The sequence below is a fragment of the Gopherus flavomarginatus genome, chromosome 10, assembly GCF_025201925.1.
Source record: "Gopherus flavomarginatus isolate rGopFla2 chromosome 10, rGopFla2.mat.asm, whole genome shotgun sequence".
Lineage (NCBI taxonomy): Eukaryota > Metazoa > Chordata > Testudines > Testudinidae > Gopherus > Gopherus flavomarginatus.
The window spans coordinates 2382774-2397613 of NC_066626.1; the positions used below are offsets into that span (position 1 = coordinate 2382774).

At 49.5% G+C, this 14840-nt stretch overlaps 1 protein-coding gene across 4 annotated transcripts in view; it reads left to right on the plus strand.

Annotated features, from left to right (window-relative positions):
• The window catches only part of SH3BP4 (SH3 domain binding protein 4), a 159571-nt gene that overhangs the window by 87016 nt on the left and 57715 nt on the right, over positions 1–14840 (plus strand). The window contains exon 1 of one of the 4 annotated variants that reach the window (XM_050969407.1): positions 3378–3402. The exons of the other annotated variants lie outside the window; for them this stretch is intronic. The gene's annotated coding sequence lies outside the window, so the exon portion shown is untranslated. Of the gene's footprint in view, positions 1–3377; positions 3403–14840 lie in introns of those variants that run through there. 4 annotated transcript variants of the gene reach the window in all.

Genomic DNA, 14840 nt, shown 5'->3' on the forward strand with positions numbered 1-14840 from the left:
AGATACTCTGTGATTCCACCTGCTGTCCTCATTGACAAAGGATCCCAGTCTTCCATCTCTAGTCTCTTTTTAAGGGCAGCATCTCAGTAGCAGGCACAGGAAACCCCCTGAACTCCAGTTTCTCCTTTCCCAGTGGAAAAAAATGCTACAGAGACTTGGAGAGAAGGCAGGCAAAGAGTACAGCATTTGCAATGTCTTTTGTATTGTAGGCAGGGAGCCATATACAATTCAATTACATAGCTAGCTAGCTAACTCCGTGAGCGTTGACCTAAGTGGCAGCTTGGCCCAAAAGTAACTCTGTAGTCATTAAGTAACAGCACGGGCATTGGCATAGCTACCCAGTTGCATTGTACGTGGAGGCCTATCTAAAACGTATGCTCCAGTGCTTTGTCGTGTGCAAAGATTAGAAAATGTTAGGCTTGGAAATGCTGGTTGGGGTGGGGGAATCCTCCATTGTCTGCCTTTTTAAGCAGAGTTTGGAGATTGCAGAGAGAGCATGTGCATATTAAATCTATCCTTTGCAAAGGATACCCTCAAACTACTCTGCATTGGCAGAGGACTCTTGAAATATGTAAGGTATATTTATGTATTTGAGTAAGGGACTTAGAATAGGCTCAATCTTGAAGATTTTACCCATCCTCTGCTTGGAACTGTAAAGTGAATTAGGACCTTGGTTAAGCAGTGATTCATGGTGTGAATGCCCCATTTAGTTAGGCTTGGAGCAGGCCCCGAATAAAGGGGAAGAAACAGTTAAACTTTGCCAGGTCCTGGCCACAAGCCCATCAGCATGAGGAAAAACTTCAGGCTAAGCCCTGATCTGCCCTACAAATTTATGCTGGTGTAACTGTGTCACTCAGAGATTTGAGCTTGACTACCTGTTGGTTCTATAATCCACGCGTCTGTTTGTACCTGTGTGTGTGTCTGGATGGGATGGGGTGGGAGCCTGTATCAGGAGTTTGCCCTGGGCCCAGCAAAATGTTGTTTGAGGCCTGGTTGGGAGGAGCACTTAGCACAGATGTAACCTTAACATTTCCTTTCCCCTCCCTACTCTGAATCTTATTGGGCTGATGGTCTTGTGATTCAAGTACTGGACATTGGTTCCCAGAACTCCCTAGTCCAATCTTGGCTGTGACCTTAGGCATTGATTCAGCAAAACACTTTGGTGTGTGCTTGAATCAGGGCCTTCAGTGCTCGTTGCCTTGGTTTTCCCCATATGTAAAGTGAGGTTAATATTTCCCCACCTATTGGTCAGGATACATTCATTAGTGTTTGAAGTATTCCAACTGCATGGGGATGAAAGCTATAGAGAAATCAATGGTACGTGCTTGCTCTCTCTCTTTTTCTGTGCGCGCATAGGTATAAAATAATATTTTCTTAATCAAAGACTGGAGATTGTGATATCAAATCCAGGCATTTCATAGTAATTCAGGCACTCTGTGATATTCATCAGGAGGTACCAAGATAACTGAATGGGGAAAGGCAGTTCTAAGTAGTTAGCAAACTCTTTGGGCTACCAGCTGTGCACATCCTTGTTACCAGGGCATTCACCACACAACTTAGCCCTGTATCTGCCTGGCAGTTTGTGTCCTGCAACTGTTGTCAGAGAGAAGCTCTGTAATGGTAGCTCTCCCTACCTCTCCGCCCCCGCTAGCAATGAAGTAATCTGGGCTTCTCCTTTTCCAGCCTTGGAGGAGGCCTCAGAAGGTAAGCAGATTGTAGGTGGGATGGCAGTTTATGGCCTGTTGAGTTTGGTCTGGAGTTCTTTGGTCAGGCCTATGTCTACACCACAAAGTTAAGTCAACTTAAGTTATGGCAACGTACAGTCACAGCTGTAGTTAAACTGCGGTTGCATGTTCACACTACCCTCCTTGTGTCAGTGGAGCACATCCACTGTACCAACTCTTGCATTGACACAGAGCAGTGCATTGTGGGTAACTATCCCACTGTGCAAGTGGCTACAGAGTACTTTATGAAGGGTTTGCAGTGCCTCCTGGGGCAGGTACAGCATCACCTGATGCAGGTTTCTCAATCCCATTGTCCCACGGGCGTCCTACTGGATTGCCAGCCGCTCTTCAACTGCCCTGGTAACCTGCTAGCCAGCCGTCTGTCAGAAAGCGTGAGTCCTGTGCTGCTCCTCAGTACTGCGCTGTATCGCTCGGGGAAGGGATCCCCCTGCACTCACCAGCAGTGGCGGAAGCGGAGCAGCCCGGCCCCAGCCGCAGAGCTCCGCTTCCTGCTGCAGGTGAGTATGGGGGGCGTCCTTTCCCCAACCTCTCCACTTTCCTTGTCCCGGCCCCAGCCGTGTCGCTGGGGAAAGGTCCTGCAGTGGAAAGTGGAGCGCCATGGCTGGGAGCTTGCAGAGTGGAGCTGGCTGGGGCTGGGCTGCTCTGCTTCCCACCGCTGGTGAGTGCGGGGAGGTTGGGGAAAAGACGCCCTCCGCACTCACCTGTGGTGGGAGGCAGAGTGCCGTGGCTGGGAGGTGGTGGAGTGGAGAAGACTAGGGCCAGGCTGCTCCGCTTCCCGCCCCTGCCGGTGAGTGCCTGTCGAGGAGAGCTGTGTGTGGATAGGGGGCGGAGCAGTTGGGACGGGGGGGTTGGGTAGAGGGTGGAGTCCTGGAGGTGATTAGGGATGGGGGTCTCTGGAAGGGGTGGTCAGGGAACAAGGAACAGGGAGGGAGTCAGAGCAAGTTTGATATAACGCGGTCTCACCTATAATGTGGTGAAATTATTTTGTATCCCGAGGGTCGCGTTCTATTGGGGTAGAGGTGTATTTTTTTTTATTGGAGCAACTTCTGTTGGTGGAAGGGAGAAGCTTTTGAGCTTCGCAGAGCTCTTTCTCAGGTCTGGGGAAGGTAACCAGAAAAATATTATTCATATAGCAAACAAACAAGGGTTGGTAATGGGCATACGTTCTTAGCAACATGAGCTGACCTCAGATGGTGTCTCAGCACACAGATGCAGAACTTTGAGCGTGTGAAGTTTAGCAAAATGACGGTGTTTCAGCACCTCTCTCACTGAGTGTTATAGAACAGCCCAGAATATCTTTTGGATTGTAGATGGAGAAAGGACTGATGCTTTCTTTGCTGTTGCTACTTTCTCAAGGGGATGAGTTGATGATAAATTGGATGATGCACTTCTTGTTGTCAGCCAGATAGATGGTCTGGGGCTAGATATACAGATTGTGTAGTTTGGATGGAGGAATTTTGGAAAATGGCCTGGCAAAGTTTCATAAACTACTTTTTACAGAGATATTTTAATCTGCCATTGTGCTTATTTCACATGCTTCCCTCTTCCCTCCAGGCGTCAGAATGGGAAACCTATTCAGAAACTCTATCTTGTTGCTGTCATAAAAATCCTGTGGTAGTAAAGGCCTGGTCTGTAGGGTCTGCCTCAGACTCTCCAGGTGAGAGATGGTTTTGCTCCTTTCCCATCTCTGCCAAGAACAGTTTTGGCCAGAAGCTCTGTCTGCGCATGAGCTTATTGTGGCTCAAAGGCCATTCTTCAGCCATGCAGGAGTCTGAGGTTATTTAGGGCCTGGCCTGGTTGTTTCCATGAGGCTGAGAAAATTGGTAATATGTCAGGTATTTGTTGACACAGTTCTGTTTGTTTATGCCAGGGGTAGGCAACCTATGGCACGTGTGCCGAAGGCGGCAGGCAAGCTGATTTTCAGTGGCACTCACAATGCCCAGGTCCTGGCCACAGGTCCAGGGGCTCTGCATTTTACTTTAATTTTAAATGAAGGTGCTTAAACATTTTAAAAACCTTATTTACTTTACATACAACTATAGTTTAGTTATATATTGTGGACTTATAGAAAGAGACCTACAAACATTAAAATGTATTGCTGGCACACAAAACCTTATTTTAGAGTGAATGAATGAAGACTTGGCACACCACTTCTGAAAGATTGCCGACCCCTGGTTTATGCAGACTGCACACAAAGGAACAAATGGCGGGCAGTCTCCTTGTTCCAAAATCCAAGCCTGCTTTGCAGGCAGTCCTCTGCCCAAGGAAGGTCTTGGCTTAGTTGAAGGGCTTCTCTCAGTCGTGGCTTTCTGGTTCCTTTCTGCTTCCGACGCACATGCAGCTCAACCAATCAATGACTCAGTTCCAGGAAAACCTCTCCTATTTTCCTGAATTAATTCTTGCTCATGCCTTCCCCTGCAGTCCAGTGCCTTGGGAGATGGCATTTGTTGTTTGAGCTCTACTTCATAAAGGAACTGAAATGTCTCTTCCACCTAGCTGACTGAGTGGTGGCTAGCACGCCTGTCAGCTTCAGGGAGCGCAGTGATTGCCAGTAGATCAGGCATGCTTGCTGACAGCCAGTAACTTCCCCAGCACAATAGTATCTTATGCCCTGCAATCATGCGGAAGAGTACGGAGTTATGCTGACTTAGCGTGGTGCTGTGTCAATTCACACCAGTTGAGGATCTGATCCTGCATATCCTGGGCCGGTGTTGGTGGATCTCAAAGCCCAGTACACCTGTGGACACAGAATAGTTAGCTGTCCTTGGGCTTTCATTTCTGTAATCTGCTTTCTCCTAAAACGGGTATTTTGGGAATGCAGATATGTTTTGTGACAGCTGTTTTAGCTGAAGACAGATATCCCTTTAAAAAGCATTGTCGCTCTTGAGGTTATAATTTGTTTAAAGAGTGCTGATTGTTTTTCCTCTGCATTGGTATTGACAGCGCAAGCTGATGCCAAACTGTAACTGTCCTGCAAGTTACTTTTAAAAATAATTTAAGGCTGATCTCTATCCCTAACTATCCCAAGATGCAGACTTTCTTGGAGAAAATGAAGAGAAATCTAACAAAAAGCAAATTGCGTTTATGTGAGTCCGTTAAACTGAGGTTGGAGTGTGAATTTGAATACTGTGATTGAGCATCTCATCTCTGTGCTGCACTTTTTAACTTGTTTGGGCTGCAAACTGACTGCATTAATGCAGGCACTAGTTCATTTATTAAGCAAACTTGTAAAGTGTGCAGGTAGTTCTCATGGTCCCTTTGGGGTGTTGGATGTTCTCATTTTATTCCTCTCAACACCCAGTGTAGTCTGACTTATTTTCAGGTTGTTAAACCAACCCTGATGGTGTGTAACTCTTCTGTTATGTGTGATGGGTCTAACTCAGAGGTGGGCAAACTATGGCCCACAGGGCACATCCGGCTCGCAGGACCCTCCTGCTTGGGCCCTGAGCTCCTGGCCCAGAAGGCTAGCCCCTGGCCCCTCCGCTGTTGTTCTCCCTCCCCCGCAGCCTCAGTTCACTGCACCACCGGCGCAAGCCTCTAGGCAGTGGGCTGCAAGCTCCTGGGGCAGCACAGCTGCAGAGCCTGACCTGACCCAATGCTCTGTGGTGCATGGTGCGTGGCTGGTTGCAGCCGGGCAGCACTGCTGCCTGTCCTGGTGCAGCCATGCCACCAGCCACTGGTGCTCCAGGGAGCGCGGTAAGCGGGCAGGGAGTGAGAGGGGGTCGCAGTGGTGGTGGTCAGAGGGGTGGATAGGAGGTGGGGCGGTCAGAGGGTGGGGAACGGGCGGTTGAATGGGGGCCGGGATCTCGTCAGGAAGGAGAGGGCAGGTTGGATGGAGTGGCGGGGGGCAGTCAAGGGTGGGGGTTCCAGGGGTGGTCAGGGTACAGGAAGCAGGGGTGGTGGATGGGGCAGGAATTCCAGGGGGGCCATTAGGAATGTGAGGAGGGGTTCGATGGGGTAGCGGTGGGCAGTCATAGAATCATAGAATATCAGGGTTGGAAGGGACCTCAGGAGGTCATCTAGTCCAACCTCCTGCTCAAAGCAGGACCAATCCCCAACTAAATCATCAGGGGTGGAGGTTCTGGGGGCAGTCAGGGGACAGGGAGAAGGGATTGTTGGATGGGGCAGGGATTTGGGGGGGGCAGTCAGGAAGCGGGGAGTTGGATGGGGCGGCGAGGGCAGTTAGGACTCAGGATCCGGAGGTGGTCAGGGGACAGAAAGCGGAGTTTGTGTGTGGCTGGAGCAGGGGTTCTGAGGGCCTGTCAGGGAACGGGACAGTTGGATGGGGCAGGAGTCCCGAGGGGGGGCTGTCAGGAGGCGAGAAGCAGCAGGGGGTCAGGGACCAGGCAACGCGTGGCTGTTTGGGGAGGCACATCCTCCCCTAACCAGCCCTCCATACAATTTCAGAAACCCGATGCAGCCCTCAGGCCAAAAAGTTTGCCCACCCCGGTCTAACATGTTTAGTTGCAGTGTATTGTTCAACCCCTAGAGGTCTCTGTTCCGCATAGTGTTCCAGGCGCAGCACAGCCCTTGGTAAACAGACTGACAAGGCTGGAGCTAGAATTACTGTTGGAAATCTGTTTGCTTTATTTGTAGAACAGGGCTGGGGTTTGTTTGTTTGTTTGTGTTTTCTTGGGTACCACCTACTGCAGAAGTACTGTGGCATCATGTATTACTCACTTCAGTGTTATGAAAGAAATGTAGTGTCCATGAAACCAAACATTAAATTTGTGGGGAATGAATCAAATCTAACTTTGGTTCATGCATTTCCCTCTCCTTCCACCTTACAGTTTCCTTTCTCTCCAGGGAGAAGATATTGTTTTGGTTGTTTCTGAACTTGCCCCCAAGTCAGACAGTGTCTTGTCCCTCTCTGTAGGCTCAGTTATAGCATTCTGCCACCTCTTGTCTCCCTCTGGCAATGGTCAGACATGCTCACTGAGGAGGAGATGGAGTTCCTTATGATGCATCCATTGTTTCCCACATCTATTCAGGATGCTAATTTTCACCATGGATAAATAAATTGGGTTGCTTTTCCTGTTCTCTTTTTAACTTCTTTTGTAGGAGTGCCCACACGATTGTTGTCTCCAAGCCCACCTGTGTGTCTGATTTCCCAACAAGCATCCCCCACTCCCAGGCTGTCTGCTCTTTGTTTTTGCAAGTTGATTATTCTGACTGGAGGCAAAAACCTGATTCCAGATGGTGTTTTGCCTTGTATCGGAGTTTAGAAGCACAGGGTTTGTCAGTTCCGCAACACTGCCAGCCCCAAACCTTCAAAATTCATGAGTCAAGCCCCTCCACAAAATATGAGATGGGCTAAAAATTGATTCTTAAATTGATTTATTTACCTTCTGTGTTGTCTTTAGGGTCCACTTGGAACACATTTTCAGGCTTTTTTACCCCCTCCACGCTATGATGGCTAGAACTTTTTGTTGAAATCTGAGATTCCGTTGTGCTTACGTAAGCCTAAAAGCTGGGGCATGAATGAACTTTCGTTGCGAGACTTGTGATACAAACACAAGAGTTGGCAACACTGGTTTTATATGAGCAGCTGATAGATTGAAACTGATCTGCCACAGGGGTCACACGTAACAATATGCATGGTTAAAAAAGCCAATTTCCCCCAAATCGGCATCTCTGCCGCAAATTTGCTTATGATGCCTCGTTAATGTGTTCATAATACCTGCTGAACAGATTTGAGCTAGCAAGGCTGCTTCCAGACTGATTTGAAGGTATGGCTACACTTGAAATTTCAAAGCACTGCCGCGGCAGTGCTTTGAAGTGTGTGTGTGGTCAGAGTGCCAGCACTGGGAGAGAGCTCTCCTAGTGCTGCAGGTAAACCACATCCTCTACGGGTGTAGCTTGCAGCGCTGGGAGCCGTGCTCCCAGCGCTGCTGCCCTGATTACACTGACGCTTTACAGCGCTGTATCTTGCTGTGCTCAGGGGGGTGTTTTTTTCACACCCCTGAGCGTGAAAGTTGCAGCGCTGTAAAGTGCCAGTGTAGCCATGGCCTGAGAGGATTTGGGGTTTTGTGTGGGAGTCTGCTAAAACTGGGATCACACAGGGCATGGCTACACTGGAGAGTTGCAGCGCTGGTGATGGGGTTACAGTGCTGCAACTCGCTCTGTGTCCACACTTGCAAGCACGGCCAGCGCTGCAACTCCCTAGTTGCAGCGCTGGCTGTACACCTGGTTTGCCTGGGGTGTAGCGATTCCAGCGCTGCTGATGCAGCATTGGTCATCAAGTGCAGCCACCAGCAGCGCTGTTGTTGGCCTCCAGGCTATTAGGAGGTATCCCAGAATTCCTGTCCACAACAAACCGGAATGGCTGAACTCTGATCTCCCTGTAGCTACTTAGCTAAAACACAAACACAGCTGCTCTTTGCTCCAGCGAGCGAGCGGAGGCAGGGGAATTGCTTTGGAATGTTCACAGCTGTTTGCTTGAGGAGAGAGGAGTCCGTGTTGAGCAGCTGCTTATATGGTCTAAAGACTATTTAGGAGTGCATAATTTGCATTTAGTGAATAAGAGACAGGTGAGGGAAAGGTCAAAATGATTGAAGGTAGGCACTGTGTATCTTCCAGTCCTTAGAACTTGCAAGGCAGGGAGCTGAGAACAGTGTCAGCTCCAAAAATCCACTCTCTCTGTCTCCCCCATGCTCCGTGTCACACACCACCCCAACCCCCTCTTTTGAAAAGCACGTTGCAGCCACTTGAACGCTGGGATAGCTGCCCACGATGCACCACTCCCAACAGCGCTGCAAATGCTGCAAATGTGGCCACACTGCAGTGCTGGTAGCTGTCAGTGTGGCCACGCTGCACCGCTTTCCCTACACAGCTGTACAAACACAGCTGTAACTCTCAGCGCTGCACATCTCCAAGTGTAGCCATACCCACAGAGGTACTTTGTATTGTAGAAGAGTCTCAGACTCTAAACTTAAGGCTGTTCTTGAGCTTAATGTTGAGTATATAAGCTTTAAATTCACACTCCTTTCAGATGGACTTACAGGTCTAACATGTCTTCACAGCTAGAAAGCACCTTATAGACTAACAGACGTTTTGGAGCATGAGCTTTCGTGGGTGAATACCCACTTCTTCAGATGCATGTGGTGGAAATTTCCAGGGGCAGGTATATATATGCTAGCAAGCAAGCTAGAGATAACGAGGTCAGTTCAATCAGGGAGGATGAGGTCCTGTTCTAGCAGCTGAGGTGTGAAAACCAAAAGAGGAGAAACTGGTTCTGTAGTTGGCAAGCCATTCACAGTCTTTGCTCAATCCTGAGCTGATGGTGTCGAATTTGCAGATGAACTGAAGCTCAGCAGTTTCTCTTTGAAGTCTGGCCCTGAAGTTTTTTTGCTGCAGGATGGCCACCTTAAGGTCTGCAATAGTGTGGCCAGGGAGGCTGAAGTGCTCTCCTACAGGTTTTTGTATATTGCCATTCCTAATGGCTGATTTGTGTCCATTTATCCTTTTCCGTAGAGACTGTCCAGTTTGGCCGATGTACATAGCAGAGGGGCATTGCTGTGTACATAGCAGAGGGGGCAATGCCCCTCTGCTATGTACATCGGCCAAACTGGACAGTCTCTACGGAAAAGGATAAATGGACACAAATCAGATATTTGGAATGGCAATATACAAAAACCTGTAGGAGAGCACTTCAGCCTCCCTGGCCACACTATTGCAGACCTTAAGGTGGCCATCCTGCAGCAAAAAAACTTCAGGGCCAGACTTCAAAGAGAAACTGCTGAGCTTCAGTTCATCTGCAAATTCGACACCATCAGCTCAGGATTGAACAAAGACTGTGAATGGCTTGCCAACTACAGAACCAGTTTCTCCTCTTTTGGTTTTCACACCTCAGCTGCTAGAACAGGACCTCATCCTCCCTGATTGAACTGACCTCATTATCTCTAGCTTGCTTGCTAGCATATATATACCTGCCCCTGGAAATTTCCACCACATGCATCTGAAGAAGTGGGTATTCACCCACGAAAGCTCATGCTCCAAAACGTCTGTTAGTCTATAAGGTGCCACAGGATTCTTTGCTGTTTTTACAGATCCAGACTAACACGGCTACCCCTCTGATACTTGACAGCTAGAAAGATTAGTTTTTAGGAAATGTGTTTTCTGGAAAATGCAAGAATACGTATGAAGCTTCTAAAACAGGGAAGTCTGCAACTGCTGGACCGTGGTAGATGTGGCAAACACGTTCCCATTAATGGGAATCCAGTCCTATATCAACTCCTTTGTCTCTCAAACCTCCATGCATTAGCACAGAGGTGGGCAAACTACGACCCGCAGGCCACATCGGCCTGCAGGCCACCACCTGCCTGGTCCCTGAGCTCCTGGCCCAAGAGGCTGGCCCGTGGCCACTCCCCTACTGTTCCCCCTCACCTGCAGTCTCTGCTCACTGCCCCACCAGCACAATGCTCTGGGCGGTGAAGCTTCGAGGTCTTGCCTGGTTGCGCAGCTGCAGAGCCGTGGCCTGACCTGGTGCTCTGTGCTGCGCGGTGGCGTGGCTGGCTCCAGCCTGGCGGCATGGCTGCCTGCCACGGTGCTCCGGGCAGCATGGTAAGGGGACAGGGAGCGGGGGGGGTGATGTGGGGGGAGAATTGGATAGAGGGCAGGGGAGTTTGGGGTGGTGATCAGGGGATGGAGGTGTGGATGGGGTCGGGGCACAGCCTCCCCTAACTGGCGCTCTACACAATTTCGGAAACTCGATGCAGCCCTCAGGCCAAAAAGTTTGCCTGCCCCTGCATTAGCAGGACACTTTATCTTCTCACTAAAGAATGGTCGCTTACTTTTTGTTGGGCATTCATGCACAGGGAGGCAGATCAGTAGCCTGAAAGTGATCACCCTAAGGTGGTTCTCAACCTTTCCGGACTACTGTTCCACTTTCAGAAGTATTTGTCTTGCGTACCCCAAGTTTCACCTCATTTAAAGACTACTGGCTTACAAAATGAGACATCAAAATACGAAAGTGTCACAAAACACTATAGACAAATGTCTGTCTTTTTCTCATTTTTACCATGTAATTAAAATAAATTAATTGGAAGATAAATATTGTACTTACATTTCAGTGTGTCATATATAAAGTTGTATAAACAAATCATTGCATGAAATTTTAGTTTGAACTGACTTTGCTAGTGGTTTTTATGTGGCCTTTTGTAAAACTAGGCAAATATCTAGATAAGTTGACATACCCCCTGGAAGAGCTCTGTATACCCTCAAGTGTATGTGTGCCCCAGTTGACAGCCTCTGCCCTAAGGTACTACAGCTGTTTAGTGGAGACAGTAACTGGGGAAGTTGTTAGGTGTTTCCAAGAGGTAGTTAAACTGAGCTACCAATGCATTCTCGATGTATGTTTGCGATTTGGATGCTGTTTGTCTGTCACTATAATACCTGGTCTGCGTGCCAATTCTGTGTTGTAATTGTCTGTTGGGGGGTCATTCCCCCCCGATATATGCCAAGACAGCCCCAAGTGTGGACTCAGTTTTACTGTTACCATATAATAATACCCTAGCATTTATGTAATACTTTTTATCTTAGCTCTCAAAGCACTTACAAAGGAGGCCGGTATCATCCCCATTTTACAGATGGGGAAACTGAAGTACAGTGACTTGTCCAGGGTAATCCAGCAGGCCAGTGATAGAGCAAAGACTAGAACCCAGGTCTCTTGACTCCCAGTCCAGTGCTCTGTCCTCTAGACCAAACTTCTCCCCTCGCCCTTTTTTTGTTCAGGAACTGCTATGCAGATATAAAGAAGCTTTGTAGAGATATAACTATGTCCACATTAGAGGGATTGTGTCACTTCAGTTCTATTTCTACAACTTTATTGTAGACAAGGCCTAAGTGTAGCTTCATCACAATTTTGGTGTGACTTGGGAAGCTATCAAAGGCTTCATTTTGCTTTATTACAAACAAGGCCATGCTCCTGTCTTCTGAGCTATGACTCAGTTACTAGAGTCCTAGAGGGACAATCAAGATCATCAGTCTGACCTCCTGTATGTCACAGGCCACTGAACCACCCAGCAACCACACACTACACCCCACAACCAGAATGAGACCAAAGGACAACAGCCCACAGGAGGGTAGACTGTTACATGCCACAGGCAGTGAATGGGAGGAACTGATGGGCACTGGTGTCTGAGACCCCTGCAATGCCAGGGAAATGATTGAGATATACCCAGGTAATGCTGGCGAGTGACCTGCTCCCCACGCTGCAGAGGAAGGCTCCATTCCACCCCACTGCCAGTCCCTACTAATCTGACCTGGTGGAAATTGCTTCCAGGAAATTGAGACCAAGCTCCTGAGAGAGAGAGACACTGCTCAGTGCCACCTCAGAGCCCTGGCCCACCCCCCAATATATTTTAATTCCAATAATTCCCTCAGCTACTCGCGGGACACTCAGTGTCTAGGTCTAAATGGAAAGACATTAGCTACATTGCTGTCTGCGTTGCTCTGCCTGTCTGCTCCACACTTAGCATACGTATAAATCCTGATGTGAAAGTGCACGCTTCAGGGAAACAGGATTCTTGACTATCTCAATGCCTTGCCTATAGTGTTAGAAACAACTAGATAGGTTGACAGTATAACATGTGACTGTTTTGGAACATGCATTCATGCACATGTGTGATCACAAAGCAACATGTTAGTTTAGTCTGAGAGAGTTAGTCTGAGGTTGCTCAGTGGAGAAGTTTGCATTAGATCCATGTTTCAGATCTCATTTTGGGGAAATTGATGGATGTGTCCCATCACTGCCCCCCTGCCCCAAGGTCAGGAGCAGTGTCTTTGAGTATGCACACGCATGTAACACGAAATGTATGTAAAGTAGGCTTCATTTCGGGTCTGTTTGTCTTCCCCCATGCCATTGTTTTAGTATACGTGCACTCAACTTCTGTAGCATGTGCCTGTGAAAGAAAAGGTTGGTTTCTCTTTTCATGACTTGATGGCTAAAGTTTGCTGGTTGAGAATGTTGGTAAACGGCAGGGTCCAGCTGGCTGAATGGCAAGTAAAGAAGGATGAAGCCTGTACCAAGTCATCTGTAAATTATCCTTCTCCCTTGGGAAACCCTTATGTTCTCTGGGTTGCTACTTAAATGAATCCTAGTTGAATAATCGACTGTCAAGCTTGGCCTGATAGCCAGGATGTGGTTAATACGGGGATGGGCAGCAACAAAGCTGTTCAGATGTGCGTGTCCGAGTTGGAAGATGTTATCTGCCTTATTTTTCCTTCATAAGAGAAATTCATGAACAAAAGAGAGCTGTTATGAGTGTTCACTGGAACATCTTACAGCTGGACTATTAATACAGCTTTCTAGCCTCCATACTAAGAGAGAGGAAAGTTTACACCCTTCTGCTTGTATCACCACCAATAAATAAATGCAAGGTACGCTTGGATTAATTGCATGTCCCAAAAATTAGCAATGTGTAAATTTACTTTTTTAGAGGAACAGCTTTCCACAGTTCTTCTCTCCTACAGCTTCATCTTCCCTTCTTGTCGCTGGAGTTACTTTTGTCTGTGATAAGCGACGAAGAGTCTGTGGCACCTTACAGACTAACAGAAGTATTGCAGCATGAGCTTCCGTGGGTGAATACCCACTTTGTCAGACGCATGCCGTCAGACTTTTCTCTGTGATGTATTTCCTGACTGAAACCTGTTGATCAATACAGTCTGTCATTCCAACTCAAGCTTAGGGCTTGTCTACATCAGAAAGTTGCAGCGCTGGTGAGGGCGTTACAGCGCTGCAACTTTGAAGGTGTACACATCTGCAGGGCACCACCAGCGCTGCAACTCCCTGTTTGCAGCGCTGGCCGTACTCCCGTTTTGTCTCGGGTGTAGAGGATCCAGCGCTGGTGATCCAGCGCTGGTAATCCAATGTAGACACTTACCAGCGCTTTTCTTGACCTCCGTGGAAGGAGGAAGCCTCTGGTAATCAAGCTGGTCTCCTTTCCCGGTTTGCTCTCTCGTTCCCGGAGCCCAGAGCAAGCAGGTCTCCTTCCCTGCGGTTTGCTGGGTGGCTCCGGGAACGCGAGAGCAAACCGCGGCGAAGCGGGTCTCCTTTCCCGGTTTGCTCTCTCGTTCCCAGAGCCCAGAGCAAGCAGGTCTCCTTCCCTGCGGTTTGCTGGGTGGCTCCGGGAACGCGAGAGCAAACCGCGGCGAAGCGGGTCTCCTTTCCCGGTTTGCTCTCTCGTTCCCGGAGCCCAGAGCAAGCAGGTCTCCTTCCCTGCGGTTTGCTGGGTGGCTCCGGGAACGAGAGAGCAAACCGCGGCGAAGCGGGTCTCCTTTCCCGGTTTGCTCTCTCGTTCCCGGAGCCCAGAGCAGGCAGATCTCCTTCCCTGCGGTTTGCTGGGTGGCTCCGGGAACGCGAGAGCAAACCGCGGCGAAGCGGGTCTCCTTTCCCGGTTTGCTCTCTCGTTCCCGGAGCCCAGAGCAGGCAGATCTCCTTCCCTGCGGTTTGCTGGGTGGCTCCGGGAACGCGAGAGCAAACCGCGGCGAAGCGGGTCTCCTTTCCCGGTTTGCTCTCTCGTTCCCGGAGCCCAGAGCAAGCAGGTCTCCTTCCCTGCGGTTTGCTGGGTGGCTCCGGGAACGAGAGAGCAAACCGCGGCGAAGCGGGTCTCCTTTCCCGGTTTGCTCTCTCGTTCCCGGAGCCCAGAGCAGGCAGATCTCCTTCCCTGCGGTTTGCTGGGTGGCTCCGGGAACGAGAGAGCAAACCGCGGCGAAGCGGGTCTCCTTTCCCGGTTTGCTCTCTCGTTCCCGGAGCCCAGAGCAAGCAGGTCTCCTTCCCTGCGGTTTGCTGGGTGGCTCCGGGAACGAGAGAGCAAACCGCGGCGAAGCGGGTCTCCTTTCCCGGTTTGCTCTCTCGTTCCCGGAGCCCAGAGCAGGCAGATCTCCTTCCCTGCGGTTTGCTGGGTGGCTCCGGGAACGAGAGAGCAAACCGCGGCGAAGCGGGTCTCCTTTCCCGGTTTGCTCTCGCGTTCCCGGAGCCCAGAGCAAGCAGATCTCCTTCCCTGCGGTTTGCTGGGTGGCTCCGGGAACGAGAGAGCAAACCGCGGCGAAGCGGGTCTCCTTTCCCGGTTTGCTCTCGCGTTCCCGGAACCCCCC